Source organism: Pteropus alecto, unplaced genomic scaffold (assembly GCF_000325575.1).
Source record: "Pteropus alecto unplaced genomic scaffold, ASM32557v1 scaffold171, whole genome shotgun sequence".
NCBI classification, from domain to species: Eukaryota; Metazoa; Chordata; class Mammalia; order Chiroptera; family Pteropodidae; genus Pteropus; species Pteropus alecto.
The window spans coordinates 2032234-2048079 of NW_006431925.1; the positions used below are offsets into that span (position 1 = coordinate 2032234).

Sequence of the window (15846 nt, forward strand, 5' to 3'; positions counted from 1 at the left end):
CACTGTGAAAGACAGAATCAACTAAAACACGCATGTGCTTAAAAATATTTGTAGAATCTAAGTTGATTAAGACATATCTGTTTATAACCAAGAATTAACCAGCTGTGCTTCTCCTTTCCATGTTATTTGTCGAAGCCAACCACAACTTGTCAATGTCTAAAAACCTACATACTTTATCCACTGTTTCAGTAGTTTTAAGGAATATTTTGTACTTTGAGAGAAACATGCCAGTTGAAATAAATCATGGTTAATGAGAATATTTAAGATAAATTAGTTTAATTATTGTAATTTCTGGTTCTTCCGTCTGCAAATTATACACACACTAGTTTCGTTTAAGAATATATACATTATGTTTATTTAAATGATTTGAAAATTTATCTGCCAACCTTTCTGACCCTGGCTCTACAGGCTAGGAAACCATAGTGAAGCATTCTTTGTCTCTTCACTATCTGGTAGTCTTTATGGTCTATACCTCAGAGATTGGGCTAAATCACACCAAACCTAAAACATACACTGAATTCTTCTTTTTAAGTAGATGGGACATTATGGATTTTGTTGCCATTTGTTTGCTTGTTTTAACTTTAGCTATCACTATTCTCAACATAATTTTGAGTATTAATCTACTGTTTTTAATTATATTTGTGGCTATTCTGTATAGATTTGATACTCAAAATAATAGACACATAACTTGCCAGTCTTTTTAGAAAGAAATGAAAGAAAGTAGGATAGTCATACTCTAGAATGGCTGATGGAAATCACTTAAAATAAACCGATGGTTTGCTTTCATAGCTATCTGGATGTTAAGGTGTGAATCTCCACTAAATTTGAGAACTGTCCTTTCTTAATCAAAAGTAGGGTATATTGAAGAAGGTCTTTTGTGAGATAAAAGAGATATGCTTCCTCTTTAGGAAGGACTATTTTGGAATTAGCTATCAAACCCTTCTTCAGAACTTCCTGCCTAGACCGTGCTGCCTTAGAGTACAGAACATTTGCATAGTTGCTGTGTGGGATTTTCTAATCACTCCATGTAATACTGACTTTTGTGTTTGTGAGCATTTCAGAGCAAATTGAGTATTTTTTTCATGGAAATGTAGTTTATTTAAAATCATCAGCACTGGTTTTGTGGCATCTCATACCACTTTATAACCTTTGTATGCATATTTCGCCTTATTTTTCATTCCCATCAGTAGGATACAGATCCTCCCATTGAACTACCCCTTTACCATCCCTAGTTATTTAACTTAAAAGTAAGCAAAAGTAAGTGAAGAAAGGAAAGTAAGCATTTAGGTCAAATCTAACCAGAACATCCTGCAATCTTAAAGTCATATGAAAATTCCAACAGGGATGCTGAGAACAAATTATTTATTTTCTTTGTACACAAAAACTGATAGCTTTAAAATGTTCCTAAAAAGAGATATGCCCCATGCAGCCACACCCTTTTGGAAAGATTGCCCTAGTTATTTTGATATGTGGGAATTTGGAGAGTTCATCCACAGATAGAATATTCTCTCCTATAGTACTTCTTACATGCACATGTGCTAAATGATGCAGTGCCTTATGTCAAAAGATAATAATAATAGAAATTTAGAGCTGAGCAGAGATATAATTTAAATAAGCAATCAGATTTGGTATTTTTTTAAGGAAAAGGGAACCATGCCTCTGCCCAAAAACTAGTTCATCATGAAAAATGCAGGCCTTTTTATTTTACTCACATAAACAAATTTTATCATTTATAATAAAATATGCAGAAAATATATGATGAGAACTGGTCCATTTTGAAAGAGCAATAAATAACCTAACATTGTGCAATAAAAAAATGAGGACAGTTCATCAGGAAGAGGTACTTTCAATGACATATTGTAAGGGGAAAAAAAACAAGCTTGTTTTCTACAGCTACTCCCCATGCTACAGACTAATTTATTATTACATTATTATTTCCATCTAGAATTTGAAATAGTGTGGTTTAAAAGATTTTATATTTATCGGGATTTCTGAATCCTTAAATTTTCAGTGCTTTTTATTTTCAATTTTTTATGTACTAAGAGGAAGAAAATGTTCCAAGCTCTCTCCTTATTTTTATTTCTGTTCAGAGATGCTGCAGAAGCTGTCACAAAGAGGATTATCCAAACACATGCTGAATTTAAAGCATGTATATGAATAAAGAGATATATGATTCAAGAGGAAAGAACAATACCTCTTGTCTGAATGTGTTTTTATCACTATAACTGATTCCATGCAATTATTATTATGCAGATGAGTTGGAATCAACTAAATATTGTGAGCTTCTAGCACAACATAATTAAATAAACACATCGTCCTTTGTGTTTCCAGGAAAATGGCTGTACAACTGCAGCCTTTGGCAGTGCTCCAGGGCTGGTAGACATCTGTGGCAGGGTCTTTTTGTTCTCTGATGAATGAAAACTACATTTGACAAATGGTCTCACACTCTGAAGTGTGAAGGGGAAAAAATGATATAGGTCAGTGTGCATTAGTTCAAATTAGTTCTTTGTTAAGCATTGATATGTTATTCCAACAATACTTTCTGAAATATACCAACTGTATAATGAGCACATGTTTGCAATTTTCTTAGGATATGGCAAGAACATAGTACAAGGGTGTGTCTGGATCTAAATCATTTGCTAGTGTCTGAAGGTGCAACAGTTGAGACAAAGTGTGAAATCAGGTAAAAAGAGATGATAGTGGAACTGTGTTGGAAGTAGGAGACAAGCTGTAAAGTAGGGAAAATTTTGTAGGGAGAGAGCAGATTGATTTCCAGAGAAAGACCAACAATATAACCAAAAAGTCTGTTGGTCTTGAGATAAGAGGAAAAAGAATATCTTAAATGACCAAATACATACAAGGTTATTTCTCAGTGATTTATGTGAGAACACCTAAAATGCAACATAACTCCAACAAGAGTAATCCCGAGTACATGGGAATGGTAAATCCTCCACCTACTCTTCAGTCTTTTTGCAACTGTGGCCACGTGCCCATTATTTAAAACAGAGTTTCTCAACCTTGGAAATATGATGTTTTGGGCCAGATAATTCCTTTTTGTGAGATGGCTGTCCTGTGCATTGTAGGATGTTTAGTAACATCAATCTCATAAGACACCAGTAGCACACCCTAGTTACGACAACAAAAAAGCATCTGCAAATGTTGCTAAATATCCCTGGAATACAACTGCACTCTCAGTTTAGAGTCTTTATCTGTCACAAATACTACACCTTTCCTAGGAGAGAAAGACTTAGGGATTGTATTTTTAATTTATTTTTATTATTTTAAAAAATATTTATAACACTTTATTTTTCCACATCCTGGACTTTCTCTTTAATAAAATTAGCTATTTTGTTGATATCTACTAAGATCGAATTGTTAACCAAAATGCAGGTATATCCATATTTCATGAATAATTTGACAGGAAACTTTACATAATATTCTAGGTCAACCACATTATTGGTTTTAGCATCAAATCATACTTCCTCATAGACTAGTCTTGAGCCTACACTTAGCTTCACAAGAATCAGACTCCAGCCTGTGCTTCCTTTTTTTTTTTTTTTTTTTAATCAAAGTAGACTTCTCTAGAATCCCTTATTCCTATGTCTCTATATTGTTAATCTGAAAACTGTTCACCATTCTGGTAAATAGATTACCCCTCTACTCTTATCAGGTGTTCTTTCTTTCCAGAACTATAGTATCTTTTTTTTTTCCTTTGTACTCCAATCTAATAGTTGCCATTTTGATATTCATAATATTTATCTGATATTGCTAGCTTATTTACCTAGGATCCAAAGTAGACAGGTGTATGAGAAGTGGATTGTCATATAGTTTCCTGTTGGTAACTCTAGTGCTTTTTGTTAAAAGGACCAGTGAGGAACCATATACGTGTTTTTACCATGAGTCCTTAACTTTATCATCTGCAGTTATTCCTCCTGTTCACTGAATGTATATGTGAAAGAACACCTGTTGGTCAAAGTGGATCTTTAGAGCATTTGTTGCCTAATTTGGATAAGAACAGATACAAAAAAGGTTTGTTTCACATATTTTATCGGACTTATACCTGTTCATGTAAAACATCCAATAGGCCAAAACAACTGTTATTATCATCTTATTTCCCCTGCATGTTCTATTGCTGCCTCCCTCTCTACTTTGCCCTCCACCGATGACCAATTTTATTTTGTTTTATTTTATTTTATTTTATCTTTTTATTTTTTAGTTGACCTCACAGATTGCAAGGACTTTGTCAGTTTACAATCCCTTATTTTTTTTATTTTTTACACCTACAGCACCTGGTCTTCCTAGGTGGTCCCCCATCCAAGTACTAACCAGGCCCAACCCTGCTTAGCTTCTAAGATCAGATGGGATGGGACTTGTTCGGGGTAGCATGGCTGTAGACACTGATGATCGATTTTTGTACTTAATTGAGAAATTGGATATTTTAAAACATCATAAAACTCTTGACTCACCTGCACCTGTAATCACCTACACTGTCTGATTTTCCCTCTTTAGAAGAAGTATCCCTCTTCCAATTAAATGTGTCAGGTGTGCCCTGAATTCCACCTTCTCAAAATGTGACCTCTGTAATAACCCGCCTATCTCCTATTCCTTCAGGGAATTAGAGACAACCTGAGTATCTGTGGGATCACAGAGTGCACAAATGGGAGATGTGGTGGAGGAACATCAATAGGTTTATTATTGATCTCATTTGGAAAATGAAGGAGAAGGATACAGTGAAGATTGTAGCCACATTTTCTAAACAAATACAAAGATGCCATAGATTGGACCTAAGGAAATAAGAGGCGGAATATTAATCTTATATTTGACTGATTCACATAACTTTTATTTAAGAAATTCAAAGTGTGGTAGCTGATTTAATCTGAGTTCCTCTCTGAAACTGATAGATAGACATGATTTCTATTCCAATTTGGAACATGTAAACAGAATTTAAATCTGTTGGTTTCCACCAATGTACATGTTGATTTAACAATCTTGAAGATCTAGCATTTCTTCTACTACACATATACACAAACACAAAATGATTATAAATTTTTATAAATGAAAATTGTCGCAAAATGATAGGATTTACAAGGTAAGTCCCTTGTGATCACTTCATAAATATAATGATTTATGTTTATATACTTATTTTTGTGTCGGCTGTACATCTTGGGCTTGGAATTGTGTATTGAAAAAGGACCAATGAAAGGTATCAAAGGAGGCAAACCAACAATTAATATTGTGTTAAGTTAGTGATGTACAAAAATCTTAAAAATTATCCACTCCTATTTGACCTGTGGTTGAATGAACATATGTCAATCTCCTGGGACAGTATTGGTTTCAAATGTTTATGCATTGTTACCATGAGCACTCATATCAAATTATTGATTGAAGTTTTGATTTGGAATATATATCTACTCTATCTCAAATAAACTCAAACTCAAATTTTAAGTTTCTGTAATCAAACATGTCCTGAATTTACATTCTAAAACAATTAGAGGTAATTAAACACTTTAATAAATCTCCTATGATGTAGTGAATGCAAAGTTTCTTCTATTTCCTTATGCTGTAACATCCATGTATGCCTATCTCAATCTGAAAACTGAATATAAAAATATGAATAAGTATCTTTGTAAAAATCATAGAGCAAAGTGAAGTAACTTGAGATTGCCAAAATCATTAAAGGAATGACATTAGCTTTTAAGCTCGTCTAGAGTAGAGCTTGTCACATCATGGCTTACAAATTTTCTAGATCTTCTTAACTCTTTGGCTAAATTTTCTAGGTCTTCTTAACTCTTTGGCTAACTTTTCATTTGTCCCTCACCTGTATGTTCAGGAAATTTATATATACATATTTATATAAGTTTATATATATATGCATATATATTGAAATATTAAAGTCCTGAATTGTACCAGTTTTTTAAATTAATTATAATTTCTCTTTGAAAATTTCACAATATTAAAGCAATCTTGTACCTTTGTAAGTCTATGTTTTGTCTTAAATTTTGGCTTTTGATTTGACATAGAAACTGCCTGGAATAAGTTTGTAAAACATTAATCTTTTGAAAGTTTCTTTAAATACAGTGAATTATAACAATAATTTCAAATTATGCCACAATCCAACATTTTCCAGCACTAGAATCTTCAGATTTAGTTATAACCACGTAAGAGTCTGCTGTAATAATATGTTGGAAGAATCACATTCTTTATAATTGTATTTATTAAAACAAGTTAAAATTTAATTTTTCTAATTCTTTTCTAACTACTAAGAGACCTCATGACTGTGGTTCTGAGTACTGATTGTTATGTAATTTCTTGCATACCCAACTCCACATGTAAAAAGTAACAAGTAAAGAAATCCTATTCATTTCTATTGTCTGTTATCCTCTTAAAATAGCATGATTTTTTACAGTTTTCTTGGCAAGGATTTTTAGGTATATTTATTGGTCCCAGCAAAGCAACAAAAGATGAGTTTCCATGAAGCCATGAAGCACTGATCTGGCAATTAGAAGATATAGATTTTGTTTCTATCTTCTTCACTCGTTCATTTTGTCACCTGGGCATTACTCTTTCTCTCTGAGCCTGCGCTTTTTTTATCTGCAGAGTATCTTGTTTAGTACAATTGCATCCAGGGGATCCTCAGGAAATATTAAAAGATGATAAATGGTAATGGCAAACCTTCTTACCTATGAACTACAGAATATGCTATGTGATTGAATAAACAGAAGCTTTGAAATTATAGATGAGGCTCTTTTTTCTAGATGTATTCAGTGCATTATTCTCTGTTTAATTATAAGTTGAACATAGAAGAAAATATATACAGAAACAGTAGACACCTATATCTGATGTGCTTACTGTTTAAACTTATCTTCATTCTCTTCTGTTATGTTTCCTACTGTTCTTACAGCTTTATGGAGAATAACAAATACAGAGTAAATCATAATTTAACTTTTCCTATACTATAAAGTTATTCTAGAGAAAGTTGCCTTTCTCTAATCATATTCTTTGAACTTTTGTATAATTTTTATTTCATTTCTCCAGTTGTACCTTAGGTGTACGTATTTTATGAGTAGTTTTATATATTTATTTATTTTTGGCATTATTCTTATGGCACACACAAAAGCATTTTAAATGGCTTGAAAAGAAGAATATATCTTCTCCAGATAAAAACAAAGCTTGTATTTGATGAATATGATTGCTTTTTCAGAAGTAAATCATTTTAAAGGTAAATTTCTAGGCAAACTATTAAACTTTTCTCTGAAATTCAATCCGCATTTTATTTATTTATGTTTTTTCAATAGCAAGGAAGCTAATTGTATTTCTACATACTTGCAGTGAACAATCCAAAAATGAAATGAAGGAAACTGCTCCATTCACAATAGCATTGAAAGAATAAAATACTTAGGAATAAACTTAACAAAAGAAGTATAAAATGTATACTCTGAAAATTACAAAACAGTGTTGAAAGAATCAAGCCACATTTTAAAGTAAGTCTGTTAACTTCAAAATGTGAAAAGAATTGTCTCTATTAAAATAACCATCTAGAGAATTAAAAAAAAAAAAAAAAACATTTTGCTGTTTTATGTGAAGCAATTCTTTGTCTTTATATCCTCAAGTTATCAAGATAATGGGTTCCATCTTTTTAATTTGCCTCAATTCTTACCTTTTAAAGGAATTCATTATTTTCACAATAGTAGGGGAGACCCATTCTCCACCAAAATGCAACCTTCTGATGCTTATTGATATAAACATTTATTTCTAATATTGTTTCTTGGTATCTATGAAAAAGAATTGTTATCACTCTATGCCTTTGCCATTTCCATTTTGTTTCTGTTTAATTATGCTAACTTTTGATTTTGGCATACACGTGTTCTCATTTTTAAATCTGTTTTGGTGTTTTTTTTTTATGGACTGTTAATACTCATAAAGAGAAACAGCACATTGCAAGAATATTCAGCAGATAGTGAAAAGATCTGAAAATCTTCCTTGAAAAGTCAATAGTTGGAACTCAAAAATAGTTACATCCTGCATATAACAAGCGTTTTTCCTATTTCTGCTATACCTGAGAGTAGGTTTTATTTTATATGCATAGAACAAAGTATATTGTATGCATTAAACTAACTTTATGACAGCAGGGATCTTTGTGGGCCTGAAAAATCAATAAAATATTTATAAGAAAAAATAGCTACTGAGAACATGTAGTCCCTGGTTATTATCCCAAGTTATAGGTGATGGCTTTAGCTATCTTCGAGTTGCAAAATACAATTTATTGCTATAAAATCTTCCTCATCACAAAGCTGAGCTCTTTCCAAATTGATACAGGTTATTGCCCTGCAAGGAGGTAATGCAGATCTCCACTCAGAGCTCAAACAGTTAATGTTCAGCACTTGGGACCAATTTGGCTGACATGAAAGAGCCCCTGGAGCGGTAATGGCTCTTTTCTGGTCATCTGTATATCACTGCACTTAAGTTCTAGAATGCCAGAAGTGCTTCAAATGTAAATTTATTTTGTTATTGGCCTTAATGCACCAGTTGAATATTTAGATGAATCACTTTTCTGTCAAGCATATTTGTCTTTTGAAAATCAAGCTCTTAAAAATAATGCTGATAAATAGGCAGTGGATAGAATTGTGTTCTGCTTGATCAGAGTTTTTATTTTTTCCACTTACCCTGGAACCACAAAGATTTGAATGATTCTTCAAATCCATTTTGGACTGGAACAGGTATAGATAAATGTGAAATATGTAGATAGGACGGACAAATTGACCTTGATTTTACATGGCTGGGTTTACATGACTGCCATGTATGGTCATGCAGTCAGGCACTGCCTAACTTTAAAGAGAATTGGTCACTTTTAGGCTTTGCAAAGGATGCCTCTGTATCTAGATAGTGCACAGCTGGCACAACAGTACATAGAGGCTCTGGAACAGATAGATAAGAAGCAAGTAGGGAGTTTGATTAAATAGTCATTATAAATTTGCATAAAGTTTTCATAGTTGGTTAAATGAGTAAATCAGACACTTGCCAGCTTTTAGTTGCCTTCTTTTCTTAATGGCATCTGATATTAGACTACAAGAGCTAGAATTGACTTAAGTGTTCCTCTGGTTCAAATTTCTTAAAATATAGGAGTAAACTGAACATCTTACTCATCAAGCAACTGGACTAAGCCATAGAGCTTGTACGTAGTTCTCAAAGCTAGATGTAAAATCCAAGTCTATTGACTTTCTTTCTAGTGATATGTTTTCAAAACTCTATTCTAATTCTCTTTAGCTTATTAATATGTTGACAGACACCTCTCACCTAAAGGTTTTAGGAGACATCACGGGAAAGTGACCTTACAATAATAGAATCGTGGTTTTAGTCTCTCTTCAAGTCCATTCTGCTATAGGGATTCCACAGTTTGATCTTGGCTTGTTAACCTCATTAGCATAGATTCTCAACACCTGTGCCCCTGGTTAGTTGGGGACCTAAAGTGTTTGACTTCTTTGTACCAGAGCTGACTACCAGTAATTATTTCTCTCATGACCTAATGGAATATGAAGAGCCAGAAATAGTGAATCTGGAATCAAATATGGATGTTGAACAGGTATATTATAAAGATTTTGTATGCATATAATATTTTATGATGTTTCATGAAAAAGAGGTTTTGAGCAATAGGTGAAGTAATGGCAAATGAAGTTAATTTATTTCTTTTTTTCTCTTTTTCTTAGTGAGGTTTATGGGATTTTGTTTACTTTCCTAATGAGATGGTGATTTACATGTTTTGCAGAACCACTTACTCTGTGTCCTCTGTGCATGGTTTCAGCCTTGCAAATCTGAATTGGCGGCATACATGAGTCCAGAGCACATGTGTTCAACTGGGCAAATCTTTTTGCCATTTCTCTTCCTTGGAATGATAATCCACATGCCGGGATTTCGAATGAGTTTAATACACTTTTCTTGATTAATGGAAAATGGCAGAGTGTAGGAGACTGAAACAGTTCGTGCTTTGCTTGATTAATTAATAAGGGACTCTCTCTTCCCAGCTTCGACTCATTATGCTAATGAAGTGTCATCAATTAAGGCTTTCCCTTGATTATTGAATCTGTCAGGTAGCACTCAGTGAAAATGCTGCATTCCTTTTCTGTCTGGGTGGAATTGCCATTACAGCTTTTTATGAACTACTCCTTCTATTAGCTGCTGTTTGTTCTATTTTCTCATATTTGGTTCTTTTCTTCTACCTTAAGAATGGTGCTATGGAAAGCTTGGAATGAACTGGAAAATGTAATCTCTGAGAATATGGGTCAAGAAAATGTGTTAATAGAAAGATACACAGCATTCTTCATTCATAACTCATTTGTAATTATTAATGGTGTAGTAAAAAATGAATCAAAAGAATATGTTGAACTTTGGCACTGTCGTTAGATTAGATAGCAGATAAGAAATAAATAATCATTAACCGTTTCTCACCCTACTATTCAAATTGTGTTTAAGAGGAAGGATTTTTCCTCAGGGAAACATCATGAGAACAAAGAGTGTATATTTCAATTTTTTATTCTCTTCATGTAAAGCTCTAATTTGTTTACAAATATTACTTGGATTTGGATCTACTTAAAGGTGATAAAAATGTAAAAAGAATAGAATAGAACCAAATATAGCTCCTAGGTTAAGTTTAGGAAATGAACATTTTTATGTGTCTTAGAGGCTTTTGCTCCTCAGCCCTGAAGATGAGGGTTTTGGAATGGATAAATTTTTCTCCATCCATGTTGCCTAATCCACTCATTAAAGAATACCTTACTTTAAGATTAGCTAGTACCCACAAATGAAGGACTGTTCAGTCATTTATTAAAATTATAAATACTAGAAGACCTGAATAAGACACTCAGAACTCCCAAACTGACATCTTGGGAGAGCAATAATAATGAATTTGTTTAATTTTCTCATTTCACTTCACCTAAAGTAAAAAATAGTTTTATAGTTTTATGGTGCATCTTTGGCCTTAGGAAAAAATCTTGTATTTTTTAACGAGTCGTGTCATCTGTTTAATCCTTTAATGTCTGTTTCTCTAACTGTAGAATGAGGAGGTAATAATTATTCATGGCTACTTTTCTGGAGATCTTGGATATAAATAAATGGAGAATTAAATGGGATACTCTACTACTTGCTTTTGGAGAACACATTTTATATTTCGGTGCTGTGAGTTTTTAAATTAGAGGAGGATATCTGATAGAGCTCATTGCTGAGTGTATTGATGCTTAGTTACCTCCATCAGGTAACTTGATGCTAAAGTTTATTTCTCTTTCCAGAGAGCACTTGTTTTCTCTGCTTTTAGGAATAATGTTTCCAGTTCAGTAACTCTAGATGTGTTGTGTCTTCAGGTCACATCTTTAACTTTTTTCAGTGTCCCAAACCCGTGATAACACCGAAGGAAGACTGACCCATAAAGTGAACTAGGATGCTGCTGAGCAAAGGCAGGGCTGATGGCCTCAACATGGAACCCCTGTATTGTTCTCAGAAGAGTCTTGATAAGGACAATAAATTTAAATCAAAGGATGGATTAAGGTTTGGTAATTGTCAGAATCTAGGCCTGACATTGTAGCAATGCTGCTCCTTTAGAGGACCAGCCCCAAGCAGCAGATTCTCCACATATGATTCTACACAAGGGCAATTCACTTAGTCCTCAGAGCTGAGATTCTGTTTAATAGTCATACTTGTATTTGCACCATATGCTATGAAGAAATGGTAAAATAACCTTGTAAAACAGAAAATGGTGAAAGATCAGATTACCCAGGTTAAAAAAAAAAATGCTTTAAGCCTTACAAACTACAGTGTATTCATTCATTGTCACCATGTTAATCTTCTATTTTGTTTTGTTTTGTTTTGTTTTGTTTTGATAGCAAAGTCATTATAACTAGGTAAGATGAGATAGGCTGAAATAATTTTTTTAATCAAATTACTCTCCATAAGTTTCTTCTTTTTAATAATAAAACTTTCATTGTAGAAAAAACTTATTTTCAATTTTTCAACAAAGTGTACATGCTCTTGCAGTCATTAAATTTGAAGTTATAAGACTATTATATCTATAGCACTGCAATGTTAGTTGAGTGAGAAAGAGATGAGTATCATAGGTCTGACAATATGAGATATGATTCTGTCATTCATAAGTAAAATCATTCTGGGTGTATAATATAATCTCGTTGTATTTTGCCTGGTTTGAAATACAGAATAAATATACGTAGAGAGGAATGCTATATTTATACAAATGATTAATTTTAATTATCTCCAGAAAAATAACTCAAGGCCTGAAAATGTATGAAGTGTGCATATCAATGGATAAATAAAAAGTATTTTCAGATGAATAGTTATGTGTTTAGTTAGTAACCAACAGTTAAACAGAAGGAAACAGTATATAATCAGTTTAACGGGCATGTATTATAAGCTAACACTTTGTCTTGTTTGATACCAGTAGGTCGCTTATTCCTGCAATAAATTTTCTTCTTGATAGGAATTAAGTATTATGTGAGACACAACATAGAGAAGTAGTTAAATATAAAAATCCTAGAGCCAAACAGCCTAGTATGAATCCTAGTTCCCCTTCTTACTAGTCGTGTGAACGTGAGCAATCTATTTCATTTTTCCGTGCTTCATTTTCCTCTTCCATAATAAAAGTAATACCTGTCTCATTGGGTTGTGGTGATTAAATGACTTAATAGATGTAAAGCTCCTAGAAGCATGTTAGCACTGATTAAAAGCTATAAAAAACATTTGCTATTATAATATAGGGCAATATATTATATTGGCAATTTTTCCTGAATTTTAAGATCGCACAGAGGAGGTATTCATATTTTATCTCTGTAGATACCTTTATTATTTTCTGTTTATGTTTTTGGATTTTGGGTAAGTAATGAGGCTATTGAGCTTCAATTTTCTTATCTGTAAAACAGGCATAATAATAGGATCTACCTTATGTTTTGTGAAGATTAAATAATTCGATAAGTTCTCATGTAATCAATTCTTGATAAATATAATCATCTTTAATTTTTATTTACAAATGGAATACCATTGCTAATGGCAATATCAGTAAACTAATATAGTTTTTTAGGATATATTAAAATATATAATATAGCAAATTTAGGATGTATTAAAATCCTCTTGTTACAGATATATAGGCTAGAAAGAGGTAATGCAATATACTTCAAATTTAGTATTAAATACATTGTTGAACATTTATCTTGCAGTCCAGTGTTCTTCTCCCTTGCCACAACAAAATCCTAAATTATATCAGAAAAACAAACATGACAACCTTAATAGAAATGAATTATGTAGACACAGGAAATCCTTCCTACTGTTAAAAGATATTGGTTTTCTTATAAAGAAGGTAATATTTCCTTTTGATTGACATAATTATTACTAAGCCACAGAGAGATCAGAAATTAGAGCTTTATTAAAACTTGAAATTTTACTTCATTTTCTACCCATTTTTTAGCAAAATGCACACTATTCTAGGAAACAAAATATAAAACCTCTGAGCCTAATTTTAATTTTATAATCAACATCATCAAAACATGTATAAATAAAGGGACAGTGACTGGGAAAATACCTATATTCGTTCAAAGAACTGAAGGAAGAAGCCTTTCAATTTATAAAATGTAAATTATGAAATGACTATAAAGTCATTGGTTGCTGTTGCTCTCTCCTTCAAATGTATTTTACTTTTACTTTTTTTTACTCTCTCCTACTTTTTTATTCTTATATATACTTGGTTCCTCATGAGTTTCAAGAAACTCAGAAGTGGAGACTGCTACCCGCCCGTCTGCCCCCCAACTGTTTTTTTGAGTACGAAACTAATATGATATTTTCAAGTTCACCTGCAGATTGGTGTGACCATACGATTAAGCATTCTCTGGTGGAATGTGAGAGAAAGTGATGTGTATATTTCTGGGTCTATCCTATAAAAATCACCCAAGAGCACTCTTTTATGCTTCCCCCCACCTCCACACACACACACACACCTCCTTCTTTCCTAAATAGAAACTCACAGAGTGCCCTACCCTACCCCTGTGTTTGGCTATTGACTTGACAGTTGCATGAGAATACTACTATCTCGAATTATTATCTGCTTAGTTTTATTGTCTATAGCCCAGCTCACCCTAACCGGTAGAAAAATGGTATTGAAGTAGAGTGCTGCTTTAAAATCATTAAATTGTATTATAAATTTTTGCTCTAATAACAAAAAACAAATCGAAGTCATGTAGTAGATGGTGAGAAAAATATATACAGCAAGTGGCAAAGTGGAGATTTGGGCTATATGGTGGCAAAACATTTTGAACTCTACCTGCAATAACTTGAAAGGTAGAACAAATGTCTGCTGGAGCTGTAGCTCTAGAGAACGTGATGACAGAAAGGCAGAATTTTAATAAACGTGTGACTATGACTGTTATTTACTGCACTGAGCCAAATATTATGAGAAATAGCTGAGCTAAGGCAAGAATTAGCTGATTTTAAACAATGATTGAAGGGAATAGAGAAAGCTAGTTTTAAAGCACCATAGGATTGGAAAACCCACATGCTCTGAATTCTAAACAATGAACAAAAAGAAGGCTTTGAGGACCAAAGACATATTAAGATAATGTAATCAAAGAGCTTCAGCTTGTGCAAAAATTGGTTTGAGAAGGATTGTCTTCTCGTTCACTCTTAGTGTTTCGAGTAGCCTTCAGAGGTTATGAGAAAAAGGGAGAAGAGAGAGAGAGAGAGAGAGAGAGAGAGAAGAGAGAGAAATGAGAGAGAAATGAGAGAATAAGAATATGCGATCATCAAACAACAGGTGGATGCTAGGAATTTCACCAGCATGAAAATAGCTATCCAAACTAAGTTTCCAAGTAAGATATCCTCCACCCCACCCACTTCAGATGTAGCCATTGAAGACAATCAGAAGGAATAAGGAGAGGTTTTTCAGCCATAAAAAAGAGTGAACTCTTGCTATTTGGGACAACATGGATAGACCTAGAGGATATTATGCTAAGTGAAATAAGTTAGACAGAAAAAGACAAATACTCTGTGATTTCACTTATATGTAGAATCTAAGAAAACAACAAATGAACAAATAAAACAAAATAGACTCAGGAACAAACCGATGGCTGCCAGAGGGGAGGGGATTAGGTGAATGGTTGAAAGGGTGAAAGAGAAGAAGAGGTACAAACCTCCAATTTTAAACAAACGAAACAAACAAATAAATAAGTCAGTCACAGGGACATAATGTACAGTATAAGGAAAATAGTCAATATTATTGTAATAACTTTGCATGGCGACAGATGGCTACAGACTTATTGTAGTGATCACATCGTAAAGAACATAAACGTTGAATTGTTATGTTGTATACTTGAAACTAATATTGTATGTCAGCTATTCTTTAATAATAACAAGAATATATACAATTCAAATAAACTTCAAAAAAATATGCATTCCCTCTTCGCCCTGACAAAAAAAAGAAGAAGAAGAAAAAGGGAAAACAAAGGAGAAACTTCTCAAAGGCAGAACCACATGATATACCAAAAGAAGGAAATATCCCTCCAGAGAGAAGACTGTGGTTATAATCAGAAACTTTCTCCAGCTCTCTGGGAAGGGGCTTTTTTAATAGTTCCTGTCTTGCAGGATTTTATACTGCCGCGAGCTAAATGCTGTGATGTTTCTTATTTTTTTCTTTCCTAAGGAGGAGTTTCCATACAAAGTTTCCATCTTTGCCCTAATGTTGAGTGCAGAAGAACAGTCTCCATAACTTCTCTCAATTCATAGGTCATTAGTACATGAGGAACCAAATTCAAACCTAACAAGCTGAGCAGACTTCTGTAACTTGGAGGGTTATTAAGTTGCCTC

At 33.2% G+C, this 15846-nt stretch overlaps 1 pseudogene; it reads right to left on the minus strand.

Annotated features, from left to right (window-relative positions):
- Positions 1-4277: 4277 nt before the first annotated feature.
- Positions 4278-4396, minus strand: LOC112475583 (annotated as a pseudogene).
- Between the last annotated feature and the right edge of the window lie 11450 nt (positions 4397-15846).